Below are 21665 nucleotides of genomic sequence, written 5' to 3' on the forward strand. Positions count from 1 at the left end.
TTGGCTAATGTTAATAAGCATTAGCAGAGATGTTGCCTTAGAGATACTCAAATTATTTTTTCTGGGAAGCTTCCGTCAAAATAATAATGTGGGTAGTTTACCATTTTATACTTTTTATTTTGATACTTTCCCTGTTTTTTGCCCAATAAGCAGCCATTGTACAAAACAAAACCCATTTTTTTATTGTTGTATATTAACATGGTAGATGATAAAAGACATTCAAACTGATTTGCAATGTGTCTACTTTAAGAATGACTAAGTCTGGATGCAGCCCAAACTACAAATTAATATATACACCATTTTAATTTTTTTAAAAAGAAAAGCAAAAATATCAGGACTAGTGACATCCTTTTTATCAGCTTGGAGTATTTATCAACTTTCCTATTAATCACACTGTACTTTCCTAAGAATTATGTGTTCGGTATGGGTGGTGCAATAAAAAGGATGAACTCTATAGGAGCCTTTTTATAATCAGTCTGACTGCATCATAAGCCAAGTTTGTTATAAAGATGCATTTCATTCTATGATTAAGCACAGACATTGTTTCTTCAGACAAATTCTTTCTTTCTTGCATTATTTACCTGTCTTTACCAAGTTTGTATTAACTCCAGTTAATTAAATTTCCAATGATAATGGAAACTATCAACATGGGTGGGAGTCTTAACTATCATGTTTGGCTCCAAATGGCAGGAAAGTCTGGAATGGCTCAACCTATCAACTCTGACCTTGTTAGTAGGTGAAACTCAGAGCAGAATGTTCCATTCTGTTAACCCACTGAAGAGGATATTCCTCCCCTTCCACTTTCTTGCTAATGACAGATCTAAGAATGGTAGGGTTCCCCTCACACCTACTGAGAAATCAAGGACTTTCCCACATCACAACATGTTGAACTGAATGTAGCTTTACTTAATGCCTTGAGGAGTACCGTATTTTTCGCTCCATAGGACACACTTTTCCGTCTGTGCGTCCTATGGAGCGAATGCAGGGGGGAGGCAGGCAGAAAAGCCCCCAAGAGCCGCACACAAGCTTCGCGCGGCTCTTGCGGGCTTTTCCCCAGGAGGGAGAAGGGACCGGCGTTTCCCAGCCTGTTCTGGGGGATGGGGTCAGTACATTAGCCCTTCCAGGGTTTGGATCTTCTAGTGGACAAGAAGTTGAGTGACAGCAGGCCAGGCTCGGGGGGGGGGGGCTAATGGGATTTGTAGTCCAGAACACCTAACCTAGAGGGCACCAGCTTGGAGAAGGCTTCACTAGAATATGCTTTTGACTCAAAAAATATGATGCCACAAAACAGAAATAATTTGTGATGCTGGACAAGGAAGGGCTGGGCGATATCAGGTTTTCAGTATTGCAATGTATCGCTGGGCAAACATCGTTGATCTGGCGATAAATCATGATGTTCAAACCCTGCTTCCTACCACAGCGCTGCAAGTCGTTGGGGTGAAATTGCTGGGGCTTGCACACGAGTAGGAGAAGCATCAGGGCTGTTCAGCCGAAGGGGGTGTGTGAAGCCTCTTGCCCCCCAGCTGAGGGAGCGCTGATGCTTCTCTGGCTGATGTGAACCAGTGGCAGGTTAGAGGCTCCATAAAACTGCTTGGCTGAGGCAAGGGCAGCTGCGTGCTCCTCAGCCAAGCAGTTTAAAAAAGACAAGGGAGGAACAAGCTGTATTGGTGCCTCGCCAATGCAGGTTGTTTCTCCCTTTGTGCCAGTCTGAGGGCAGAATGGGATGGCGTCTTCACTCAGCGGTATATTGCTGGTGGAACTGCTGCCACGCCTGAATCCCTTGGCTACCAGAGCCCACTGGAGGGAGTCAAGCGGTGACAGTTTCACCCGCAATATAGCGCCGCGTGAAGCCGCCATCTCGGTCTGCCCCTCATACTGGTCCTGGGCAATGTATCGATATGTTGCCCAGGCTTATTGGATAGCACTACTTTCTCCTGCATTCTTAACCAAGAATAATGAAACCATCAACTACAATAACAGGTGAAACATCCAAATACCGTATTTTTCTCTCTATACGATGCACTCCCCCCCCCCTCCAAAAATTAAGGGGAAATGTGCATGCGTCCTATGGAGCGAATGCAGGCTCCTTGGCTTCAGCGATGGCAACGCGAGGGAGAGGGAGCGCTCCGGAGGCTTTGCGTTGCTTTTGCTGAAGCCTGGTGCGCACCGACCCCTCTCGCTCTCCAGGCTTCAGGGATAGCCGCCTGGAGCCTTTGGATGCAGCGGGAATTCGCGCTGCACTCCAAAGGCTTCGGGTTCATTTAGCTGAAGCCGGGAGAGCAAGAATCTCCTGGCTTCAGCCAAAGGAACCTGAAGCCTTTGGAGTGCAGCGCGAAGTCCTGCTGCACTCCAAAGGCTTCAGCCATGCGCCTGCCTGGAAGCCGGAGGAGGAACAGAAGGGCACAGTTCTCCCTCTCTGCGCAGCGCCTCTCCTTCGCAGGAGAGGCGCTGTGCAGAGAGGGAGAACTGCACAGCACCCCTTCAGCGACGCGTGTGCCCTGGCTTCTGCCTTAGCTGCATGCAGCCTCTTCGGGCAGGGGGAGCCTTCATCCCGCTGCCCTGAAGAGGCTTGGCGCGGTTATCCCAGAAGCCAGATCCCTCTTGCTGTTCTGGCTTCTGGGATTCAATATATATATTTTTTTCTTGTTTTCTTCCCCCCCAAACTAGGTGCGTCCTATCATCTGGTGCGTCCTATAGAGCGAAAAATACGGTACTCTACAGTGGTACCTCGGGTTAAGTACTAAATTCGTTCCGGAGGTCTGTTCTTAACCTGAAACTGTTCTTAACCTGAAGTACCACTTTAGCTAATGGGGCCTCCTGCTGCCGCCGCGCCACCGGAGCACAATTTCTGTTCTCATCCTGAAGCAAAGTTCTTAACCCGAGGTACTATTTCTGGTTTAGCGGAGTCTGTAACCTGAAGCGTATGTAACCCAAAGTACCACTGTATACACAAAATTTGATTCCCTTCCTTGATTTTTGTTGTTTTAACTTTTGTAGTCTACTCACCTGCTGCCCCTATATGATTTTCTGATGACTATTAATGACTGTTTTTATGCTTTTAGTATTCTGTTGTAAGCCACTCTGAGCACCTTTTCTTAGGCAGGAAAAAAGTCTATGTATTTAAATGTAATTTTCAAAGACATCTTCAGAGCTTCGCAGTCAGCGGAAAGTCCTACTTTGAGCAATGAGATTTTCTCCCAAGCAGCTGTGTGTTAGTAAATAAGGCAGTAAGGAAGAACATGCAATAGGTAATGGAACAATTAACATATATGACAGCTCTGTGATCACATACATCCCTTGTTTTATCTGAAAGCAAAAGTACACTACAAATGATTACAAAAATAGTTCCATCTGTTTTTCTTTCATCCTTCTTGAAAGGAGGGAGCGGGAAGGGATTTGAGCAACAGACCAGTTGTGATTCCCAGCACAAATTCCTGCGCCGTGTGCCTCCATAAATCACTAATTGTAGTGAACTGAAAGCATGCTGAAATTTTACAATCTCCTATGAGAATACATATCCAGACTTGTTATAGAGTTGTTTCCAGTATATAATACCCTGATATTTTTAAATATTGATTGTTGGAGGATGAACCATTTTAGTACTGTGTGTTGATTTACTGCTTCTAGCTATTTTATGGCAACTTTGCATTTTTAACTTGTAACTTAAAGATACTTTGATATTGTAAAAACTCTTAAGTTAAACAAATAAATTAATGAGCAAACACACCAGTATCCTAAGCATTTGTTTCATCAATCACATCCAGCATTCTGCACTATTTCTTTTCTTACACTGTGTTTGGTCTAGTGTAGCTATCACATAACAAAAACACCGGTTGTCAAATACGCCTCTGGTCCCAGGGGGTGCAATGTCGCAAGGAACAAAATTATTTAACTGAGGAGGACTTGGCTACCTCTCTCCCCTTTGGTTATAATATGGGGGAAAGTTCCACATTCTGCTTCCTAACCTAATCCAGGGGCCTCCTCAGCAAATCCAGGGGCTAGAGAGATAGAAATGTACATACCTTCTGCAGCAGATGCCTGGGCTTCATGTTTTGGGATTCTTGCCTTAAATTAAACTGATCTAATACATCAAAGATTAGTTCAGAATGAAAGCAGGCGTCTAATATTGATTTAATTCTCTGTGACCACATGGGGGAAGATAAGATGCCGTCATTAGACTACTTGAAGTTTTTTAAATGGACTATTTAAAATAAAAACAGTCATAAAAGCCTTTCTGAATAATAATAATAAAATGTTTTCACCACCCACTGAAAAGTAGGTTTGCAGCTCTTCCTAGGTGCCACCAGTGAAAAGGCTATGCTCTTTGCAAGTGCCAATTGGATAGTTGCTAATGACAGGTCAGGGAGCAGTGCCACTTATATCAGTCTCAAGACTTGAGAGGTTCTGTGTAGCCACATATGGTCTTAAGATAGTGCTGGAGCATTTTGGGTAGATGGACCATTGAAATAAGCTCCAAATGCTTAAATGAAGGAGAACTGAATCAGGTAGTTTACCTGACAGTTAGAAAGATCAGAATCACAGAGGCAGAAGGAGCAGACGATGGGAGGGAGCAGACATAATAGGAAAGCAAAGCAACAATTTCTTTCAGTGGGTCAGAGTAATCAGCATAAGTGGTGAAACTCCATGCTGTCTACATTGACTATAGGTGGAGGTGGATGGTTCTCACCTTACTATCCAAAACACAGACAAAGAGAGCAGACAGGATGAGTTATACAAACCTTAACGGTTGTCAGTTAATTTTGTAACCAATTCTGCCTTATACTTTGAGAATGGCTGTTGTAGACTACCCCTTCCTTTATACTCTCAAGTATATAGAGACTGGTTGCTGAAGGCTTCAGAGAAATTGGTGATGGATATAACTAGCGAATGCTTTGGCTCTGGTCACCCTCAGCATATTCACGACCTCAGCTTGCACTCTCTTGCTAATGCTCTGGCTGAACATTAAACACACATGGATGACAGAACAGAATCCAGTGCAGTCTTGCATATCTGAGGCCTTGCAGCAGACCTGACCTTTTTAAGGGGCGTTAATTAGATGCCCTCCATCCTCCAATTTTGAAATATTTTAGAAAAAACATCAACAAAGCCCTGAAATTTCAGAAGAACCCCGTTTCCAGTCACCAAGACAAGCTAGTCTGAGCATTTGAGAGAAATGGGTGCTAACACAATCATATTGCCAGGAGGAGCTCTAATGAAACTACAAAGGTTGTCTACAACTGAAGAACAAAAGTTTTGACCATTCTATTTTGTATGTCCCCAAAGTATATTGAAGTTGAAGGCACAACTGCAACTGTTGCCTTAACAAACTGATGCATGCACAAAGCAGAGGTTGGTTAGAAATATGCCCCTTGTACAATGCCAGGATAAACATCATAGGCTGAAGAGATAGTGAAGAAAACCTACAAATCACTTCCATATTTAAAATCAAATTAGTTTAGAATGATTAATCATATTGCAAAGCACACCAAAGACATGACTATTGTAAATAATCACCACTGTATTTTATATGGTATGTCGGGTTCACCCTTTCAGTATAGCTGAAAGAGGAAACAGCTGGCTTTTTAAACTTTCTGACAGCTGTTGCAGTGACTTCCAAAAATACATTAAAAGAATTTCCAAGCTTTGACTTTCAAAGCTTTATTTGTAAGGTAGAGCTTAACTATGTCACAGAGAACTTTATTTGTTTCGCTGCTAATGTTCCATCTCTACAATGTGTATTGTTAAGTAATGAGTTACTTTCATTAAAAACTCTGAACATTACACCCCAATTCTACACATCTTGGAACTAAGTCCCCATGGTTTCAAAGAAATCTGTTTCCCAGCTTGCAAAGGGTGGCTATCTAGAACCTTAAGTCTAGGAAGGGAACTTATGATAAACAATTCATAAATTGAAGTGTGTCTGTTTCCTATGCCCAAGACAATTTTTAAAACCTGGATGAATTTAAAGCTGGTTGGCATATCTGCTGCATGTGTGTTGCAGTGCGCCAGGTGCCCTGGGGATCTAATCAGAAGCCTTATGAACCAGGCAACATTCCTTCCTGCCGCACTAGCAGGGCTAACTGGTCAGAGGAGGGAGCTTGAGACCAGCCTTTCCCAGCCTTGCCCTCTTCAGATGTTTTGAACTACAAATCCCAGCAGCCCCAGTCAGTATGGCCAATGGGCAGGAATGATGGGAAATGTCAGTCCAAAACGTCTGCAGGACACCAGGTTGGGGGAGGTTGCTCCATGCGCTTGCCATCCCTTGACCAAGTCATTGTGTTTGGCCTTGTGACACGTGTGAGGGAGCAGCAAAAATGTGCTCTTTGCTTTATAGTGCTCTCAATCTGCCATCTCAAAAAGGGCAATAAAAGCAGGGAAAGTATGCCTTTAAACCTTAGAACATTCCAGAAAAGGCTGTGAATCACTGTATTTGAAAAGTCAGGACCGCAAAAAACGACAGAGAGAAAATGTTGCAACACTACTCCCCCATTTGCCCCAGAACTGCAGTGCACAAGGCAGGCAGGCAGACAAAACAGATGAGTGAATCCACCGATCAAAGCAACGAAGCTCTCCTTCCCCAGGAAAAGAAGTGTTAGCTGTTCTGGAAGAGTGAACTCACTGGCACTCTTTTCATTTCCAGCAGAGTAGCGGGTGGCACAGGAAGAGGAGAGACAGAGGAGAAGCAGAGGAGACCAAGAAGACAAATAAATTGCAGAAGAAGTATAAAGAATGTAAAGGGGAAGAGAGACAGAAAGGAAATGACCAAACAGAAAAGAAAAATGGGAATATTTCTGATCCTAAGCTATGTTAGACATGCTTAAACCCACTGAAATTGGTTCGGATGTGCCCAGCTCTGCGCCATGCAGAAAGTTAGCAACATCAGGAGTGAAAGAGAACCACTATGAATTACCAGTGAAAGGTTAGTCAAAATTGCACCCTTTGCTTCGATCCGATTAGCCTATTCTGTGCACATTAGAAAAACAACTATGATTTGTTTCTGCTGAATGAATTAGTAGGTTAGGAATAAACTAAAAACTACACTGAATGAGATTGCTGCTACTTGGGTGCTTCAAAGCACAGCTGCTTCATATAGAAGAGGAATTCAAGTTGTTGGCTTTCCTGCTGGATGGTTTGACTGAAATTTTGAAATCACGATCCTTGCTTGCCATTTAGTGGAGAGCTCATAGGATCAGGCCCAGAAAGCACTAGGCTTTCTAACATCGCACATCTACTGCCAGTGCCACCACACCCTCCTTTCCTTTTAATGTGACCTCCTAAAGCGCACCTCCTGTAAAAGCCTCTGCAAAATTAAAGAAAGCTCTGCAATGACAGTACTTGGTGGATTGCAACTGTAATCTCCAAGTGCAAGCCCTGCAAATCTTAAAGTGTACTTTAAAAGCCTAGTGGGAGTATTTAATCAATCACAAGAGAGGGAGACTTTGGTACAAAACCAAAACTGTGATAAAACGGCTAATTAGTAGATGCAATGGAAGAAAGATGGATGTACTGTCTCTAAATTCCAAACAATAAAACTAATTACTGGAGAGAATGCATAAACAATCTCTCAGGGCCTAAATGAGGTCCCCCACAAGGTAACAAATCTCCTTAACTCTGAAGCAATGGAAGTGGATAAATACATTCCTGATTTACAAATGTACTCAAATACTGCATTGTATACTAAAAGGGAGGTAGCAGGTATCATAGCCTCTAGACAGAACAACCTCTTCATTGTCACCTGGCAGACAACATCAAAGGAGATGCAAGATTTCATTGCTGGAAGGAAGAACTAACAACTCACCACTGGTTGTTGTTTGGTGCTTTGTTTAGCTAGGTTCTAGAGCACTTGTGTCACTGTTGTTATTTTAATAGATTTCTTACATGTCACAATTTTAAAAATGCAGTATTACAGTAAGTTTTAAATTTAAGAATTCACCACTGGAAAAATAGGGTGGGTCCTCATGTCTGTCTGTCTGTCTATTTCAGGTGTCAAAGGCCCAGGTAAACAGACACATCTTCAGCATATGCTAAAAACTATACAATGAAGATGCCATATGCCCCTCTGTGGGAAGGGAATTCCACACCTTAGGGCTGCCACTGGGAAGGAGGAAGTATTTCACAAATCTGTGCCTAAACTAAAACGCTTAAAACTTCAAACACTAATGTGAACACCTTGAACTTGGTGGGCCAGGAAATGAACCGGCAACTAGTGCAGCTGTTATAAAGTAGGAGTTATGTAAGTTAAAAATGGAAGCCCAGCCAGGAGTCAGCATGTAAGCTGAGTGTGGGGAAATTCAAGCTTGCCTGGAAGGCTTCCGCTTCCTTAAAAAGTGTCTCACACAAGCCAGCATCAGAAAGCAAGGATTGCCAGCCGACCTTCCCTGACAAGCACCAGAGGATCATCTTTAGAGTGTTAATGTGAGAGGGAAAGCAAATCAACAAAGGTTGCCAACCAAGTAGAGTGACCATGACTGGGTGCTTAACAGAAGGCTTAGCACAAACCACCAGGTATTTTGCACCCTGTTAACTAGTGACCACTTGGTCACTTATTCCCTTTGAGCCAAAACTGTTTGGACTTTGAGCAAACATCTCAAGCCTCTGGAACACTGAACACAAGTTCAGGGGTTACACTTTCCTGCCTTCTTCCTGTTTGGCCAGGGCTCAAGTTAATCATCATCATCATCATCATCATCATCTTATTATTTATACGCCACCGATCTGGCTGGGTTTCCAGTAACACACACACACACACACACACACACACACACACACACACACACTTCTACAGATAAGGGCCAAAGTGTAGTGTTCCTGCTTTCAAATCTGCTCTCATTATTATGGGATCTTTACGTTTAATTCTAGTAGGTTAGTTTCTATAAGAAACTAAAAGTAACACGCACATAGCCTGTCTGTAAAGCACAAATGAACATCTTAACCAGGAAGGTGTGGCCAGTGGAATTCACAGAAGGCCTTCTACAGCCTCTACTACAGGGAAACAGAACCACCAATTAAGTTGATCAAAGCCTTTCTTGACAGGAAGGGCCACTTTGAGAGGTGAATAAAGCTTTGAAGATTGCATTTCTATAAGAGGGATGGGGGGGTTAGATGCATTTTGGAGAGCCCGACTTGTAATTTGCATGATACAATGACCATTTTGCAATTTAATGAACTAGCTTGGTCAATTAGAATAGAAGGGAATGTACTTACAGTGAAACCCCATAGATACAGGTATACGATTACAAGGCTCATTTCTGGTACAGTAACTGACCTTAATTCTGTGTCTGACCAGAGCAAAGGAACGGGCCAGACCTGGCAGCAGAATATGTGCTCTTACTACAGTGGCTCTTTTTCCTCTTGGCCACAATTTCAGGGGGAAAATGCTTGCGCCACACCAAATTTTTAATTGATAAGAAATACACTGGAAAACAAAAAGAAGTAACTCCTAGCAATACTTGATTTATAGCACAGAACACAACTACTTTATAATATGATCATGGAACATCCAGACAGTATAACACAATGCAGCTACGTAAGAACATGAGTCATTCCCATAATTTAATTATAAATGAGCATCTTGCATATGTACCTTAAGTATACAAACTCAATGACAGGCGTGAGCTTGTTTTTGCTGGGTAATCTCATTTATATTAGGTCTAATTTGAGACAAAAACCTCTCATCTCCTCATTAACACAAATAAGCCTTTCTGTTTTCTGATCTTTCTTATTTGTCAGAGTTGAAAATCCCTGTTCACAACAATATGTCTTGGAGAACTATAGAAGAATAGCCAATGCTCTTTAAGAGAGTCGTGGATATTGTTTCTGGTTGTATATCCTATACATATATGTATATTCTATTCTATTCTACTGAAATGATTAAATATTTTTTTGATTGTTCTTGAATCTTCCTGCCACGCTTACCATCCTCCCCTGCCACACCCTTTGAGCACCACTCTCTTACTACACGGCAACAGCACCATCCTTTTCTGAAAGGGATGTGAAGGAGCGACAGAATTACAGGAATGAATAAAGCTGGTTTATGCTGAGCCAGACCTTTGGTCGTCTACAATGACTGGCAGTGGCATTCCAGTGTTAGAGGCTTTCCCAGCCCTACCTGGAGAGGCTGGGGATTGAACCTGGGACCTTCTGCATGCAAAGCAGATGCTCTACCACTAAGCTATGGCCCTTCCCTTTTAAATAATGTGGTGATGCTCTTGCCGTGTCCAGGTGAGTTGGGCTGAGGAGCAAGCATCAGAGTGCAGCCTGCTTCATGCTGCTTGTGCATGCCTGTTCTGATGTAAACACTTGCATCTATGCACACGGCTTCATTGCTACATCCGGTCACAGGCCAAAGGGCATTCAAGCAACTGAACCCCCATCATCCTCAAGCAGAAATCAGGTTGATAACTGATTTGCTTCGTAAAGGAGCTTCCACATATTTATCTCTCCCCCACCCCCAGTCTTTTAAGAGGCCCAATGTGGTCATTTTGCTCTTAAAACATTCTGAACGACTTGTCTAGTGGGATATTAATGTGTCTATGAAAAGCCAAGCTACCAGAACTCACAGCACTGACATACTGCTACTTGGAAGGGGGGGGGGAACAAAACGCCGACTGGGTTTTGCAATAGCATCAGAAACACAGACATATAAAACCGTTATGATTTATGCTTCCAGTATTTCCACTGTGCAAGGCACAGACATGATGCCTTTGTTCTATTGTTTACAGGAACAGTTCACACATACACTGTATTTAAAACATTTCCCAAAACTGCTGAAGAAACATACTTCAAATGTTTTGATAAAAGAAGATTGACCAAGTGTTTCAAAAAGAGAACATACCAGTACTGCAAACGGATAGGAGACATGATAATGTGAAGGCCAGATGTCATCCCAGACAGCACAATGATGTACACAATGTTACAAAGCGGGGCTTATAAGATACAGGAACCTCCTTACTAGATCAGATCAATAATTCAATTAGTCTACATTCCTAGTTGTGGCTCGCATTCTTTTAAGGTATTCCGCTGACCCCAGACCTCAGAGCACGTTTTACACAGTAAGTAAAGATCAGAGTAGCTGGGGGGAAAACCCTAAATGGTACCAGAAGTATAACAGAGGAATGACTGAAAGCCTCTTCTCAAACAGACAATTATGAAGAGAGACCAAGTTCTTCAATCAAAATTTTATCTAGTGTAGTCAGCTCTGGCTTTTATGTCTGGGCTGGAAAAATCCTAGATGTCTGGGCAGGGAGGTGCCTACATATGTGATGCTGGGGCCTAACGTTTGAAATGATTTCCCAAAGGATTTCTTAGGGAACAATCCTACATAGGGGTTGAGTCACATTTCTTGGGCATCACAGAAGTGACCTGGCACAAAGGCATGTTGTACCTTGAGGCAATCCGACAAGCACTGTGTTTTTCCCCAGCCCCATCTACTCCCCATGGAAGAAACAGGAGAAATACCATATTTTTTGCCCCATAGGATGCGCCGCCCAATAGGACACACCTAGGTTTTTTTGGGGGGGGGAAATAAAGTAAAAAAAAATATTTCCCCCCCAGGCATGGGGCTGGCGCGGGGGAAGCCCGAGCTTCCCCCAACCCCAGCCCCCAGAACAGCCTGCTATCCGCAAGCCTAGGGAGCCGCGCCGGTCTCCCCAGGCTTGCGGAGAGCTGTGCCAAGCCCAGGCACGCTCTTCAGCGCGCTCCAGGCTTCGGAATGCAGGCAGCTCTGCGCAACCCTCGGGAGCCCGACGTGGCTTCGCGCCGGGCTCCGGAGGGTTGCGCAGAGCTTCCTGAAGCCTAGAGAGCGAGAGGGGTTGGTCGCACCGACCCCTCTCGCTCTCCAGGCTTCAGCAAAAGCCTGTATTCGCTCCATAGGACGCGCACACATTTCCCCTTCATTTTTGAAGAGGAAAAAGTGCATCCTATAGGGCGAAAAATACGGTACTTGGTAAATTTTTTTTCTCCTAGAGGTATTTTCTAGCCACTCAGTGGGGACTGGAAGCACCATAGCAGTGACCCAGTAAGTGGAAATCCTCTATGGGGTAATATGGCTGATATGAACTGGTGCAGCTATGGCATGGGCTGTGCAGTCAACACCTGGAGTGGGGGAACCTCTGGCCCTCCACATGCTGTTGGTCTTCAACTCTCATCAGCCCCAACCAGCATGACTTAATGGTTAGTAATGATGGGAGCTGCAGTTCGGCAACATCCAGCACGCCATGGATTCCTCATCCTAGGTCTGCAGAATTAACACTCTGAAATATGCAGGTGCAGGTGCCTATGTAAAACAACAACAATAACTGCTTATTTCCCCACAATCCCACTTTGACGATTTCTGCACACAGCTAGGAAGTTCATCTTGAGGTATAAAGCCAGTGATTACTTCAAAAGCATTAAGATTTCTAGTTTGTTCACAAACTGCTACATGTCTCTAAGTTATCTCAATGGGGTTTCATCTTTGCATGTGCCAAGCAGGCAAGCTGCAGAACCCAAATGGTCAGATGCCTGGCTCAAACAAACACACACTAAAAAATAGGTAAGAGAAATGTCATTTCTTCTGAAACACGAAACTTCTCAACAGTAAAAATTACAACTCTGGCAGAAGAAGCTATTGGACATTATGCAACACACCCTGCGCCCCCACGGACAGGAATTAATCAATCAAGACTTTGACCACTGTGCACAAATGTGATTAAGAAAGTTGCTTAACGCATACTTTTAATCAACTTGAGAACATGAAAGGGGAGAGTTAATTAGAAAAAATGACTACACTAGTGAAGCTTATCAGCTACTTATTATTTATCAGAATAACTTTCAGTAAATGGTATGACATACTGTACAAAAATTGTGTTCAAATCCAGTTTGAGTTCTTTGATAAAATATATTTGGACATGAAGACCTAGGTTCAAATCTCACTTCAGATATGAATGCATGAGGTGGACTTGGGAAATCATCATCTATTTGGCCTTTTAAAAAATGTGAATAACACTGGTTATTCCGCAGATAAAACACTGCATGTTTCCCTGTCTATAGATTATTGTTATTGCCATTTTATCAATCTTTTATATAAGGTGACGTAGAGGGAACCCCTAGGCTGAACCTCTATTGGAAGGAGCACCTACTCATATTTCACTCTGCCTGTTCTTCAAGACTTTCTTCTGAGGCCCTTCTCCATGTACGTCTTCCATCCGAGATAGAAAAATCATCTAAACATTGGTCTCCAGCAAATGGGTTGAGATGCACTACCGGGCTGCAGCCTGATCTACCATGGGACACAACTGGAGCTCAACCACCATAAAAAACACATGACAATTTTATATATATATTTTTTTTTAAGTGTCCCCAAATGAATGTTTGGGCTAAAGGTGGGTCGCAAGTCTGAAAAGGCTGAAGACTACTGATCTAAAAGGACTTCCTTGCCAGTGGTGTCTGAGTTATGGAATGACCTCTCCAACAGAATGCCTATTATCATTTAGGTGTCAGAAAAAACATTTTCATTTAACCAAGGCATTTTAATATATGTTATTAATTTAACTGAGCAAGAGTTAGTCTTGCTGTTTTCTTGTTTTAACACATGTTTTTATTTGTTTTATGCTGTACATGACCCAGGCATCTGATATGATGAAGGGTGGTATAAAAAAAATATTTTAAATCAACCAAATAATAATAATGAAAATTATGCCTGGACAGAGCAACATAATAATAAATATGAATGAAGTAGTTAGACTGTTCTGACTTATCAGCAAGTCCAGGCTTTAGGAATAGTGCTTTTAGTGGATGATTGACAAACTGGAAAAATGTTCAGAAAGCAACTAAGAAGGCAAAAAAAAATTGAATGCCAGACTTATGAGGCAAGGACGAAGGAACCGGCTATGTTTAGTCTATAGGAAAGAAGGGAAGGGGGGTGGGGAGAGAAAAGCTTAATTATACTAGTAAATAATGGTTAGATTTTTATCCATGATGAAATTCAAATAAAGTGTATTAATCAGTTTCATCAATCACTAACGTGTGCACATGGAAATGTAACTTTGTAGAAAAATTACTGGCAGAGCAATTTGATTTATACCTAGTTTTGCCTCTTACTCTATACTCTCTCTAAGAAACACCAATTGCCTAGACTGGAAAAATGGCCTTTAGAGCTGGGCTAAAATACAGAAATCAGAGTCAAGCCTGTTCTTCAGATAAGCGTGTTGCAAAAATGATGTTCCAAGGAACCTTGAAGTGTCTCAAGAGACGGTGAATTTTTCCTTAATGATAAAATGTGAGGTCAAGGTGCCCAAGGGACAGTTTGTTCACCATTACAGATCTCTTGCTATGGTGAAGTGTAGCTTTGAGGTAACTGCAAGGGCAAAAGGGAGCCCTGCATTTTGATTGTTCCATCTGCTTGCCCACTGCATGCTGTTCTGGCGGTTCTTCAGACCCGCTCCCCCCCCCCAACCAATTTGTGAAGGGCATGAGAGAAGATGTGGGAAAGAGACATCGCACTAGTGGGACTCAATGTGCTGGCTCCCTCTAGTGCACATACTCGCTTGAATCTGGCCCAGGTTATTAGCAATTACATAGGGCCTTTTGAGAGTGCATTGGGATTTCCATATATCATTCCAGCAATCCTTACAACCACTCTATGAGGAAGGTCAGCACCATTATCCTCATATTTAGATAATGCTACGGCATAATCCAGTTGAACAGAACCATTAGGCCCCAGCTCCAACCTTTCACACCTTCCAAGAACCCCAGAAAAAGTAAGTAAGTAAGTTTTTATTTATACCCTGCCCTCCCCAGCCAGGAATGGGCTCAGGGTGACTAACATCAAATACATTAAAATACAATCGAACAATTGATTAAAATATAGCTTAAAATTTAGAATCAGGATAAAATTAAATGACTGCAGGGAACCTCAAGTATTCATCAGGGCCAGCTATCCATGTTGGTCCCACATGAGCTGATAAAAGGGCCAAAGAGGTAACTCACAGGGTCCCATAGAAGGGGTCAAACTGGGCCTGGGACATCCCATTTTCTTGTGCAAGATCTTGGCGGCCATTTTGTGTGCCGTGACCTTGCACCCTCTCACACTGTGCTCTTGTCCCGATAAAGCACTTTTTCAGGGCCGCATGAGATCTCGCCTCCTAAAAGCACTTTTTCGGGGCAAGAGTGAGGTACAGGTCGAATAACACACCCGAGAGCGTCCGGGAAGATGTGCATCCCAGTTTTGTGTTGGAAAAAGTTGGAAGGTATGTCCTTCTGGTATCAGCCAACTAGCCACAAGAGGATTAAAACTGGAATGGAGAACTTGTAGCCCTCCATATGTTGTTGGTCTATGACTCCCACCAGCCCCTGAGCAGGGGCTGAGGAGATTTGGAATCTAACAGCATCTGGAGGGCTGCTGGTTCTCCATGTCTGGACTAAGGAAAAGACAAAATATGCAAAAATTGTGGGACCTCAGTTGGTCACAACAGTGACCCAAGCCAATTGCATTTGTGAGCCGTATAATAAAGGGTCTTCTTCTTAATGTTGGATGACAGGGTAAAGACATCTCTTTGGGCTACCAAACTCTCAAGGACCCAAATGCTTGCATGCTTGTGATAAACTCTTGGTATCCTATGACTCATTGTAACTTGTTATGCTTATGTCCTGTTCTTCCAAGGAATTCAGCTCAGTATGCATGGGGTCTGTTTTATTATTTGCTCATGTAATGGAGCCATCTATTTTGTTGCACTGTTTATGACTCATGTTTTGATGCCTTAGTGGGGAATTAAGATCTTAGGTTGTCACCCCATCTCCAAGATTTTGTCAGAGCTGGAAATAAATTCTTAATCTGACTTTTCATACAAAGTTTAACTTGTAATTATTATAACATTTATGAGCCCTTGGAAATTTTTATTCAAGCCAGAAGAAAGGTCCTTAGCATGTAAATGCTTTAGGAAGCATTGAAAACTCAAGCACATCTAAGTTTGGAATGCAGACATTGAACAGCCTGATGCTACAAACTCGAAGACCAGCCAGGGAATGCATTTAACTATCTTGCTTCAAATATTAACTCAGGTTGTGCATGCTTTTGAAATGGCTGGAGTAATCACTTCCAGAGTGGAATATGTTTATATAACAGTCACCCAAACCAACTTAATCTGGATTTAAACAGAAAATTAAGCCCCATCATCAAAAATATTTAACCACCTAGCAGACAAGAACTAAGTCCATTGCATTAAATTGTCAAATTGGACCAAGACTGTGCTGGATGAAAGCTGTACTCTCTCCTCAAAATGGAGAAAGAAGGAAAGTCGATATTCACAAACGGTGTGCATTATATATATATATTTCTTTACAAGAAGGCAAGAAGGATGTATTGAAACACCTTAGGAAACTCAGCCCTCCTTATGCAATGGATCCTAGGTGGAAAGAGTAGCGTGTTTTTGTTCAATGCACATTATGAGATATTATTTTCCATGTGTCATTTGCAGAACTAGATTTTTCACCCTATGCCTACATAGATAATCACTGTTAAGTTTTTTGTCTCTCGTCTGGAGTTTGCTGTGTCTGAATTTTTATACTCTAGGTGTCAATAGAATTTCCAGTTTCTTTCTATTTATTCATCTAGGCTAAACATATGCAACACTGTTAGTAACACACTACCAGTGAGATCATAGAACTGTAGCGTTTGAAGGGGCCCAACCCCAATCTAGTCCGACCCCTTGCAATGCAGGAACCACAGCTGTCATTATGACTGGTGGTGTGTTTGTGTGGAGAGAGAGAGAGAGATCTGTGGGAGTAGAGGAGAGACACAATGGTCTGAGTGGTGGTGACATATGGCAGGGTCTTCTCTGTAGTGGCCTCCATGTTATGGGATTACCTCCCCTGTGAGGTGCAGCTGGCATCATCAAGATGCACTTCTTTACCTAGGCTTTTGTTTGAATTGATATCTTTCCTCCTTCTGCACTGCTGTGCATTACTGCTCTCCTCTTCTATTACTCTGATACTGGTTGTTTTGTGATTTTTAATTTTATTTTAGTAACCCTATCGTACATTGTACTTAATTTAACTGTGATCTTTCTATAACCCAGATTGGGACCATTTGGTGAAGGGCAGGCTGTAAGTCCAAACAATAGGGAAATAAACATTTTCCTTTAAGTCTTTGTGATAGATATGACGTCCCTATTGATGGAGGCAGAGTCACTTGATAGCAAGGATGATGGATTGTAACACCGTCCCTAAGTGCAGTACAGTGGTACCTCGGGTTAAGTACTTAATTCGTTCTGGAGGTCCGTTCTTAACCTGAAACTGTTCTTAACCTGAGGTACCACTTTAGCTAATTGGGCCTCCCGCGGCTGTTGCGCTGCCGGAGCACAATTTCTGTTCTCATCCTGAAGCAAAGTTCTTAACCTGAGATACTATTTCTGGGTTAGCGGAGTCTGTAACCTGAAGTGTATGTAACCTGAAGTGTATGTCAACCTGAGGTACCACTGTATAGTACTTTACCCAATATGAATGGGTAGAATCCAGTAATGTGTGCTTGTGGACACTATTGGGATGGAGGCTAAATCTGTGCTTCTGTGCATGGTGACTCCAGTATCTGGGACGAAGAATAGGACAAATGCATCTTGGATTCCATCCTGCTTGCTTTGTTCTACAGAACTCAATGAGGGGCTCTGAACACTGAGCCAGACTCTAGCTGCAGGCGTTTGCTCTTGCACTCTCTCTGTCTCGGCATTTATGCACATCTGCCAGCACCACCACTACCTGTGAAACATATGTGAGCCTGCAATGCTTTTCGACCTGCATTTATTCATCAAACTCATGAAACACGCTGTTCAGGAACCAATGAAACTGAATCTTGTGGGCACCCCCATTGGAAGCTCTTTGGGAAACTGAGTGACTGTCCTTACTTTATCCCCAGGGACACGTTAAGAAAAGAAAAGAAAAGAGATGGAAGCTTTGAAAGAAAAATCCAAAGGCAAGTCAAAAGCACCTCGTTAATAATGGTCATGAAAATAGTTGAGTGTCAAATTTATCAGCACTGAACACCTCAACTTAAGCAGCTGCCAAGAAAAGATGAGTAAAAGCGGCAACTGCGATTTCCATGCCAAAACTAGGTTAGTCCTGCAGAAGGGGTCTGCGAAGCTTTGCACGAGGCTCCATCAACAACCCTGCAAATGCCCCGTCAGCGTTTACGACCTGCGCTTTATATGCACTTTACGTTCTACATCCCGGGTTTGTGGAGGGAAGAGAATGATGGCTGCAGAGCTGCTGCTGAGCTTCAGACGACAGAGATATGTCCCAACAAGAGTTTCTGAACTTTAGAACAAAACTCTATACTATCAAGCACGCCTTAGATCTTTTAACAACACTTCCCCAAATGCCTTGTAAAACAGTAAAGTCTGGTTGTAATTATCAAGCACCATACACACACTGTTTACAGTAGAGTTGTAATTTTTTAAAAATGTTTTTGCACAGAGAAGTAAAATACTTCTGAAAAGTACCCAAACGTCTACTGTGTTCCATGCCAACAGGGCAATTCAGCCAAAAATGCAGAGAGGGGAGAGATTGCCAAATAAAAGAAAATATAACAAATTGGTAATGGCTTCTATCTTGACAGAAAATGAAAATTATACCTCAATGTGTGGCCACTCATGTGGACACATAAGAATGTCTTACAGGCAATCATTTTACTTCAGATAACACACCCTGACAGTGGTGCACGGCATACTGGCTGGCTTTCACTTTCCATAAAAGCAGCAACCGTAACCTATAAAATGGTCTAGGAATCATATAATTTATGCATATCCCACATGCATGCGCACTCACACAATATTTATAATAAATCATCTCAAGCACACTGCTGTATTATGAGGGGTGGGTTGGAAGTCAGCACTAAAAATTCCTTCAAAGTTGCCACAATTGGATCCAGCCCCCCAATCTTCTTAAAGGCACTGAAAAGGGTGGGGTGGGGGAGACGGGTCCAAGTCCAAAAATATTTTTTGCCCTCCAAACTAATCCCCCAACCATGAGATTCTTTGCACTTTTTATAGTCTTAAGGTTATTGAGATTCTGAATGTCAACATCTACAAGCCGCCCACTCCAAAGTAGTCAAGCATGAAGCTGAAGAATGGTTTCTGCTGTTGCAATTTATATATATTATTGTTGTGGTTTATGTCTGGCTGTGGGCTGATACAGGCTAGCCCTGATTTGGTGCTACACGAATGAGCCTTCAGTTGAACAACAATCCTCAAGTCTTTCGTCCATCCTACCCCTCTGAATCCCTTCCTTTCCTGGCCTGCCAAAACTATGAATGTGCTTGACCTGCAAACCAGCATAGGATATCATAGTTGATCTTGGTTTCCAAGATATGCCTAAACAATTCGTTTCCTGGTTTGGACAAAGAGAAGGAATTGCTGTACGTGAGTGGAGACGTGTGTGTTAGGAACCCTCAAAACCTAACTTCAAAACTTTCATCTTATGGGAGAAGACAGCAAGCACAGAGGGAACATGTGGGTCTTCTAGTCTAGAGGAAGATGTATGGCAACTGATCCAGAGAAGTTATGGATCATTAAATCCATACTACACCATGGAAACCTACAGAGCTTTTTTCCAGCCAGAACTCGCTCTCAGGTAGGTGCCATTGCTATTATATGAGAACAAGGGAGGCATTCATGGTGAGTTCTGGCCCCTCTTTTTCTAGAAAAATAGCACTGGAAATCAACACTGAATTCCTGGTGTCCAAGTATCATATGAAGAGGTCCTAAACTATTACAAATGTTCTAGGGTTATATTCCTGAAAAATAACCATGGTCTTTACATATTAACTGCCCTGGCCCAACCTGAAGATACAACTTTATAACTAAGGCAGGATGTCCAAGAAAGAAAATACTATTTCTGTTTCCAGAATAGTTTATAACTCAGGATTGTAATATTAACTGTTAATCAAAAGTTTAGCTAACTAGCCATGCTGCTGTTCTAGGTATTTCCAGAAGAAACAGCAGCAGCAGCCATGTGTTTTACTGAGGAAACAAAGTCTGCCTTCAGCACCTGAAGTTTAGCAAGTGATGTGTATAGTGAATGGCAGAACTTTAAAAGGGAAGAACAAAAGATCCGTGGTTCAAATGCACCATAGGTGTGCAAACATTATCTGTTCATATAATGACTGCTGACGAATTTCCTCTTCCCTCAAATTCCCTGCTTGTTACTTTCATTTTAAGCATTTGAAAACCTTGTTTGTAAAAAAAGGACATTAAAAGCTGGAGATCACTGCAGATCAAACTTGATTGTACAATTTCATGCAAAAAAAAAAAAAAAGTTGGTTCAGCAACAAGCAACTAGGTGATTTCCCCTTCCTTCCTTCATCATCGTCACAAAATAAATACAGAACATGAGATTAAGTCTGCTATATGACCCAGGATCCTTAAGAGCAGAAAACGCAAACACAGTGAAGATTTCCACAGTAGCTGCAAGCAGTTTATCCAAAGGCCTCTCCTCCTTAATGCCATCTCAAAAATATGCTATAACTCAAGCATTTAGCAGAAATAGATACAAGTTGCTCGGAACATCTAGTTCCATACCTATTTACATTACGTTTTCTCATTTCCCCTGCTTGCCAGCAACAAATGTAGGCATCCTTTGGCAAGCAGCGCTTTTAGAACTTGGAGGAAGTCTGTGTCCTTTACACATGAGGTGTATGGAGAAGCAAGACTTGTTATTCTTAATGTGTCAGCTCAAGGCCTTATGTCTCCAGCATCACCTACATGTTTCATCTTCCAATAAATATTTAGCACTATTTTCTTTTGACTTTTAAATAGGATTGGGGGGAATCTTGTTAGCACAAATTGCAGCCTATTAAACTAGCAAACAGACATTTTGAACGTTACAGAACATTATGATGAGGAATACGTTATTAGTTATATACTCAGTCTTGTAATTTTAGCTTTTATGAAACAAGGAGTTGTGACTTTCCAATGGTAGGAACAGCTCTCTTGCTTGGTTCACATGTAACACCAACTCAGTTTGAGCATAATATGTTTTACTAATAAAAACATAGTAAAAAGCATACTAACAGAAAGCCTAATGCTAACATAAGCATAATAACAGTCATCTCCCCCACACTTTCACAAGCATAGTTTATTTAATAGCCAATAGGCCTTGATAAACAGGAATGTTTTTGCCTGGTTGTTGCATTTTGCACCAGCTGAAGTTTCTGAACTGTCTTCAACCTAGAGGTTACCAGAATATAGGCCACAGAAGTTAGGCTATCCCTGTCCAGATAGGGGCATATCTGGACCACCCACCAAAGCTGGCAGAAGGCACTCTGTGGAACACCCCCAAGCTATGTACGTGCTCCTCTAAGAGGGAGTACAACCCCCTCAAGAGCAGGAAATCTTCCACCCATCTAGCCTAGGGAACCACCCACTAACAGTGCCTCTGTCTTATCTGGCTTGAGCTTCAGTTTATTGGCTCTCATCCAATCCATTACCGAGGCAATGTACTCTTTACCTTGTTTGTACATGTAAATTCCCTTCCTCAATTCCTGGTTCAAGCTAACCAGAATTTGCTGTGACACTGGAATTGGAAGAACAGCTTGTCTCCATGGCAGGACTGAAAACCCACGTCAAACAGTAAGGGGAGGGGGATCATAGTTCAGCAATTAAGCACATGTAGATTCCAGTTCAATCCCTGGCGTCTAC

At 42.4% G+C, this 21665-nt stretch overlaps 1 protein-coding gene and 1 long non-coding RNA gene across 4 annotated transcripts in view; one reads left to right on the forward strand and one right to left on the reverse strand.

Moving 5' to 3' along the window:
- Positions 1-8453, forward strand: part of LOC310660088 — a 42221-nt gene extending 33768 nt beyond the window's left edge. The window contains exons 5-6 of the long non-coding RNA XR_014503162.1: positions 6646-6919; positions 7984-8453. This is a non-coding gene — a long non-coding RNA (uncharacterized lncRNA). The remainder of the gene's footprint in view (positions 1-6645; positions 6920-7983) is intronic.
- The window catches only part of CWC27 (CWC27 spliceosome associated cyclophilin), a 106582-nt gene that overhangs the window by 639 nt on the left and 84278 nt on the right, over positions 1-21665 (reverse strand). Inside the window, exon 15 of one of the 3 annotated variants that reach the window (XR_014503073.1) lies at positions 9266-9415. The exons of the other annotated variants lie outside the window; for them this stretch is intronic. The gene's annotated coding sequence lies outside the window, so the exon portion shown is untranslated. The remainder of the gene's footprint in view (positions 1-9265; positions 9416-21665) is intronic. 3 annotated transcript variants of the gene reach the window in all.

This window comes from Podarcis tiliguerta, assembly GCF_965153285.1.
Source record: "Podarcis tiliguerta genome assembly, chromosome: 11".
Lineage (NCBI taxonomy): Eukaryota > Metazoa > Chordata > Lepidosauria > Squamata > Lacertidae > Podarcis > Podarcis tiliguerta.